The sequence below is a fragment of the Abramis brama genome (genome assembly GCF_963993115.1).
Source record: "Abramis brama genome assembly, chromosome: 20".
Taxonomy (NCBI): domain Eukaryota; kingdom Metazoa; phylum Chordata; class Actinopteri; order Cypriniformes; family Leuciscidae; genus Abramis; species Abramis brama.
In genome coordinates this window covers 28971264-28977800 of record NC_139982.1, presented here as the reverse complement: position 1 = coordinate 28977800, position 6537 = coordinate 28971264, and positions in this window count along the sequence as shown.

The following is a 6537-nucleotide window of genomic DNA, read 5'->3' as shown; positions in this document are numbered from 1 at the left end:
TTGAGCTCCGTTTAACTCTGTTCCACAGAGCGCATGCTTTGGAAAACACAGGCCTCGCCAGTGTGTTGTACTGCCTGTCAGTTACATTCTTTGTGTCGGCAGCAACAAGATTTAAGGTGTGGGCCATGCACCTTCTGTGAGGGGGGAGGCAGGGATCCTCTAACGCTGAGAGGGGTGCTGGCTCAAGCCCATCATCATCATCATCATCACCATCACCATCATCCAAACTGTCAATTGCCTGGACAGAAGCCTCTTCCACTGTTTCATCAGCAGCTGCAGCCGCAGCTGTAATAGCAACACCCTCTCCAAAACAGTTAAATGCCTTAACAAAATTTGAGGCATTGTCTGTCACTGTGCACACAATTTTGTTCTGGATTTTAAATTCCTTGTACACCTCTGCCAGTACTTTTGCCAGTACATCATATGTGTGTGACCCCCTGACACGACGGCATGCAAGTGCAGCTGATTTCCTGAGTGATGGATCATGTTTGTCAAGCCAATGAACTGTAATGCCCATGAATCCCTTGTTGACAGCTGACCAGCAATCAGCTGTTGTGCAAACAAAATCAAGCTCGGCAAGTTCACTTTTTAATTTATTGATAACCTCCTTAAATTCTCTATTCAGTAGTCCCTGCACTTGCTTTCTTGAAGGCACATGTCTGGTTGGTTGCAAACCTGTCACTAGTCTGATGAACGAGGGTTTCTCAACTTTGCTTAGAGGTTGTAAATCTTCCACAATGTAGTCGATAGTCAGTTTATCTACCTGCTCCTGTGAGACCACCACGGACCTCTTGAAGGCTGCTGGCAGTGTCATTTGCGTTTGGGGTTGGCAGGGGGTCTTTTTTCCCTTTCCTCCCTTATGACCCTCGAGGGCGTGCATATATGCATTTACACTGGATGGATGTTTTAACTCAATGTGCCGTTTCAAATTCGAGAAGGACGTTGTTGATGTCCTAACTTGTTTTTGCTGCGCAGGTGGACATATCTTACACAGAAAGGTAAGATTTTTGCCGTCGGGGTCTTGGTTTGCAAGAGTGTAAAATTGTTTTAAATGTTCATAAGGAGAATCGGTGTCCGTCTCCGTGCCATCACTTCCACTAGCCATTTTTTTTTAAATTGCAGCGCTTTCTCTCACTCTCGTCTTTGGTCTGTCTCTCTCTCTCTCGCTCCTCTAGCCCTCCGCGCTCTCGTCGTTGCCTGCTACGCGGCGTTGCTATGCCTACCCCGCTCTGCTGCAATTCATCACGGGTAACGTTGTGCGGAAGCCAGTATGCTATTCAACTATTCTCAGCCGGACACTACGTTGCCCGCAATGCATTGCACACACAATGTCAAAACCATTTCTGTCTGGTGATACATGATTTAAGCGGCACCAGCGAGAATACAGGAGGGAGGAACTTTCTCTCGTTGCGTTTCAAAAGAGAAAACAGATGTCACTCAGTTTTCAATGGAAAACAAATTCCAACGTTCATTTACAGTGATGTCTGCCGTTCATGACACATAATGTGAACTAATTCACGTTCAAGTTCTTTATTAAAAAATGTGTTGCGTTCAGTTCAACGTTCACGAAAAAATGAGCGTGTTCAATGAACGCGTTCTTTTGAACTCGTTCACGCACAACACTGATTTCGTCCCACAGGATTCAGACATTGAGTCACAAAGTACCTTGGAGCAAACTGTGGGGGAGCGCTGTCTGACAATTACCCAGCAGACATTGGTGTCCTAATTGAAGATGTGGAAGTCCTCAGTGAAATGAGTAGCATTGCACAGGCTTGTGCTCTGTTATTTGGACTGATATACTGTTTGAACCTGAGCTCAAATAAAATAAAATACAATTTTTTAATTGTTTGCATGTTTTCTGTACTTTTTTTTTATAGATTACTGAAGTTTTGGTAATGTCATGCTTAAGGCTGATTTATACTTCTGCGTCGGACCTACGCCGGAGTCTCTACGCTATAGACTACGCATTGGTTTTCATTTATACTTCTGCGTTGTCCACGTTGACGCGCAATTACACATGCAGAGGGAGCATGTGAAACCCCAGCGATCCTAGCAGACCAATCACAGCGCTTGCATCCGCGTAGAGTTGACGCATTGTTACATTTTTGGAGAGGTGCACGTCAGGGTACGCCGAAGGGTACGCGCGCTACACACAGCCTACGACGTAGCTACGGCGTGAGTTCGACACAGAAGTATAAATTGGGCTTTAGTGCCGTCATCTAAAACAAATCTAATTGAAACAAAAAGATAGATATTCATTAAACTACCAAAACCATACATGAACAAGACATTAACTAGTTGATGTAACAAGGCAGAATTTTGTTGAATGGAAGTGCTTTGAGTGAATGAGAATAAATTTGATTAGTCTAACACATATATCCAATGTTTCCCTAAGTTTGAGTCGATAAATCAGGCTTTTTTTATTAGAAGTAGAACATTTGCATGTCGTGTAGCCTCTGGGAACAGGGATCATAGTGTTGGCCCGGATCTGGTACACGTGGATTCCACACGGCTAATAACTTAAAACTTATGAGTGACTTAAAAACTATACGTCTGCACAACACTCTCCTTGATGACACTGACAGGACATTTCCTTATCACATAGCAGAAGATAAAACATTAAACCATAAAATGATATGCAAGTAGGCTAAATAAATATTGAATTTGAAGAAATGAGTAAATATATATACATTTACATTTATGCATTTAGCAGACGCTTTTATCCAAAGCGACTTACATTGCATTCAAGGTACACATTTTACATTTTTGTCAGTTCTTGTTCTATATAGAGAGATCAAGTAAAAAGATAAAGTAGGACACAACTGTTTGCTCACAGACACGCACAGGTGTTTAATTAATTCAAATTAGATCCGATGTCATGTTAAACACAAACTGACTGTTTAAAATTTAAACTTGAATAGCCTACTCTTTAAAAATGAGCCCTGTCAATGCGATCCTGGTTCACGTGTGACGAGCTCTTTTTCTTCAGCGTCAGAATGTACTCGGCAAACTCTCGAACGGCTCCGTGGCCGGCGGGTCTCTGACAGGTGTATTTCGCTGCGATGAGATCTGCCACAGGTGCGTCACATGGGACGCCATTCAGCCCCACCTGAGACAGGATCTCTACGTCTTCAGCTTCTGAACCTGTGAGGGAAAACATCACAGACTGCTCAATAAATGTTTTATTATTTTGCATGTGGTTCCAGGTTTATTTTTACACCATTCGTTTGGACGTTCCTGTGTCTTCCAGTGTAAAACACTGCAAACTGCTCTAGATCGAAGCTTTAACTGACAGCCTATGATACATAGATTATTAAAATCTAGATTATTAATTAATAAAGAGCTACAATTTATTTGAGTAATTTCACAAGTAAAATACCATACCATACAATATACCATACAATAGTTATACCATACAATACAAGGCAGAGTAAAATGCATTTCATTTTTTTTTTATATTATGTATGTAGAGAGGTCTTTTGAATATACAGGAGCTCATAATGGAAATAAATTATACAGTACATCTAATATAGTCAGAGTTATAAATATATATTTTATAGTCAGACAAAATACTTTTTGCCTTTATTTAAATGTGCTATAAGCGATCTCGGCGCTCTAATCCCCCGAACCCCACCCCCACATCATTCTTGTCGGTTATACCATAGTCTGGGTGAATACTCTATTCTGATTGGCTGCAGGGTGTCCATTAAAAAGTGATAATGTACACCTAGGAAAGGCGTCCCGTCAATTTGCCTGATGACAGTTCTAAATGATTGCGCTGGCTCAAACTCACTAGCTGTGTCTGAAATCGCTCCCTATCCACTATATAGTGCACTATTTAGGGTGTCGGCCATTTTGTAGTGGTGTCCGAATTCTGAGTGAACGACATCATTCCCTACATTCGTTCACTACTTTTACCCACAATCCTCTCTGAATTTGAGTGTACATCCGATGTACACTTGCTGAGACACTAGCTGTGTCTGAAACCGCTCACTCGTTCACTCATTCACTAATCCCTACATAGTGAATGGCAGTTGAGTGCACTACATCAGCAAAGAGTGAACGAAAACGAGTGAGCGAATTCGGACGCTGACATAATTATCACGCGCCAGAGAGCTCGGACAATTTCGTCATAAACATTACCTACCCATCTTTAATATTTCCTTTTTTGGCTGTATGAATTGTATGTAACAATTGTATGTATGTATTTTTCACGTTTATTGCGTTATTTGATAAAAAAAGATAATAAAAACACAATTTATTTACTTTTTACATTTATATGTGAAAATAAAAGAGAACAAAACACTACACAGCACATTTGTTTATTCAAATATAGATATAACGGTATATATATAAATAAATAACCAGGCGTCTGGTCTTATAAATGATTGTTTTCTATCTCGCGTGCGCCGTTGCCATGGTGACATTTTTGTTTATTTTTCATTCGCGCTCTATCGCCTTATCGTGTTGGATTGTGGGAAATAGTGTCTCAGCAAGTGTACATCGGATGTACACTCGAATTCAGAGAGGATTGTGGGTAAAAGTAGTGAACGAATGTAGGGAATGATGTCGTTCACTCAGAATTCGGACACCACTACAAAATGGCCGACACCCTAAATAGTGCACTATATAGTGGATAGGGAGCGATTTCAGACACAGCTACTATTTCCCACAATCCAACACGATAAGGCGATAGAGCGCGAATGAAAAATAAACAAAAATGTCACCATGGCAACGGCGCACGCGAGATAGAAAACAATCATTTATAAGACCAGATGCCTGGTTATTTATTTATATATATACCGTTATATCTATATTTGAATAAACAAATGTGCTGTGTAGTGTTTTGATCTCTTTTATTTTCACATATAAATGTAAAAAGTAAATAAATATGATAAGTGTTTTTATTATCTTTTTTTTTATCAAATAACGCAATAAACGTGAAAAATACATACATACAATTGTTACATACAATTCATACAGCCAAAAAAGGAAATATTAAAGATGGGTAGGTAATGTTTATGACGAAATTGTCCGAGCTCTCTGGCGCGTGATAATTATGTCAGCGTCCGAATTCGCTCACTCATTTTCGTTCACTCTTTGCTGATGTAGTGCACTCAACTGCCATTCACTATGCAGGGATTAGTGAATGAGTGAACGAGTGAGCGGTTTCAGACACAGCTACTGATCAACTGCTGCGGTCAGGTCGCTGTGGCCACGTTGCTTGGCAACGCCTGTATACGGGAGATATTAAATAGTGCGCTCGACTTAATAAATAAAAACCCTCACGATTTTTACTCTAAAACACATTAAAGTATTATTAATTGATTAAATATTTCTTTCTTTCGTAAGTGACCATGGTATAAGCGGGTTAATGCCCTTCGAGGTGTCCATTGTCAGGTATTAATGGACTTCTAGCGGATAGTGAGGAGATGTTTTGGTTTATGTGAAAAAAAATGTTTCGGCCTAAAAAACGCGTGAGATCGCTTATAGCACATTTAATAAAAAATACAATAAAAACAGTAATATTGCAAAATATCTTCAATTCAATTCACATTTATTTGTATCCTTGATAGCAAACGTAGGCCTACATCACGGAGACATCAATTAAAGCCCTATTCGCACGGGATTAGTATTACCTAGGGACCTCTACGGTGGCCGAGAGGTGCAAAACAAATCACAATTACAAAAACAAAATAACAATTCAGAAAACAAAATAACAATTCAGAAAACACAACGACAATTTAGAAAACAAAATAACAATTCAGAAAACACAACGACAATTCAGAAAACACGACGACATTTCAGAAAACACAACGACAATTCAGAAAACACAAAGACAATCAGAAAAAAACGGAAAAGGTAGGTATATTTTGAGAATGACGTACTTATCGCTGAATGGACGAGATACCTGTCAATCAAGCCAGAACCGGAATCAAGCGATATTGTCTGGAAGTACCGGTAGAAACAAATCGTACCCATCAGCGTGCCATGGAGCAAAGTTCGGTCCCGTGAAATGATAGGTACGCCTAACGAATCTACGACGTGTCCTTGTTCTATCCCTGGTGGGTTGAGTTCTTGCAGCAGCCGCATATGTCATCACGTTTAACACGCAACTTCTGCAGAAGTACTAACCACATTGTCCGGTAGCCGAACAACTGTCCTGGTCGACGCAGCTTTTAATGTCGTCGTATGTCGAAAAATGAAATAAAAGAGAGCATTGCAGTGATGGCTTCTTTGTTGGTGTATTTACTCAGAATGAAGCATAAGAGAATATGCATAACAAAAGCTCAAAACATACATTCTCAACATGTATATCACTTTTTTTTTTTTACAGTAATGACCGTTGTACACATAAGTGACTTTAAACATTCCATCACACTAGAAGGCAAAATATGATCAACAAGCTATTTAACACTCTCTCTGTGCAGTTCTCATGCTCTAGCTAGCCCCATAATGACGTGTGGCAGCTGTAGTAACACTCTAATCTCATGCTTTTTACAAACAAAATAAGACTGAAACAACATCATGTACTCT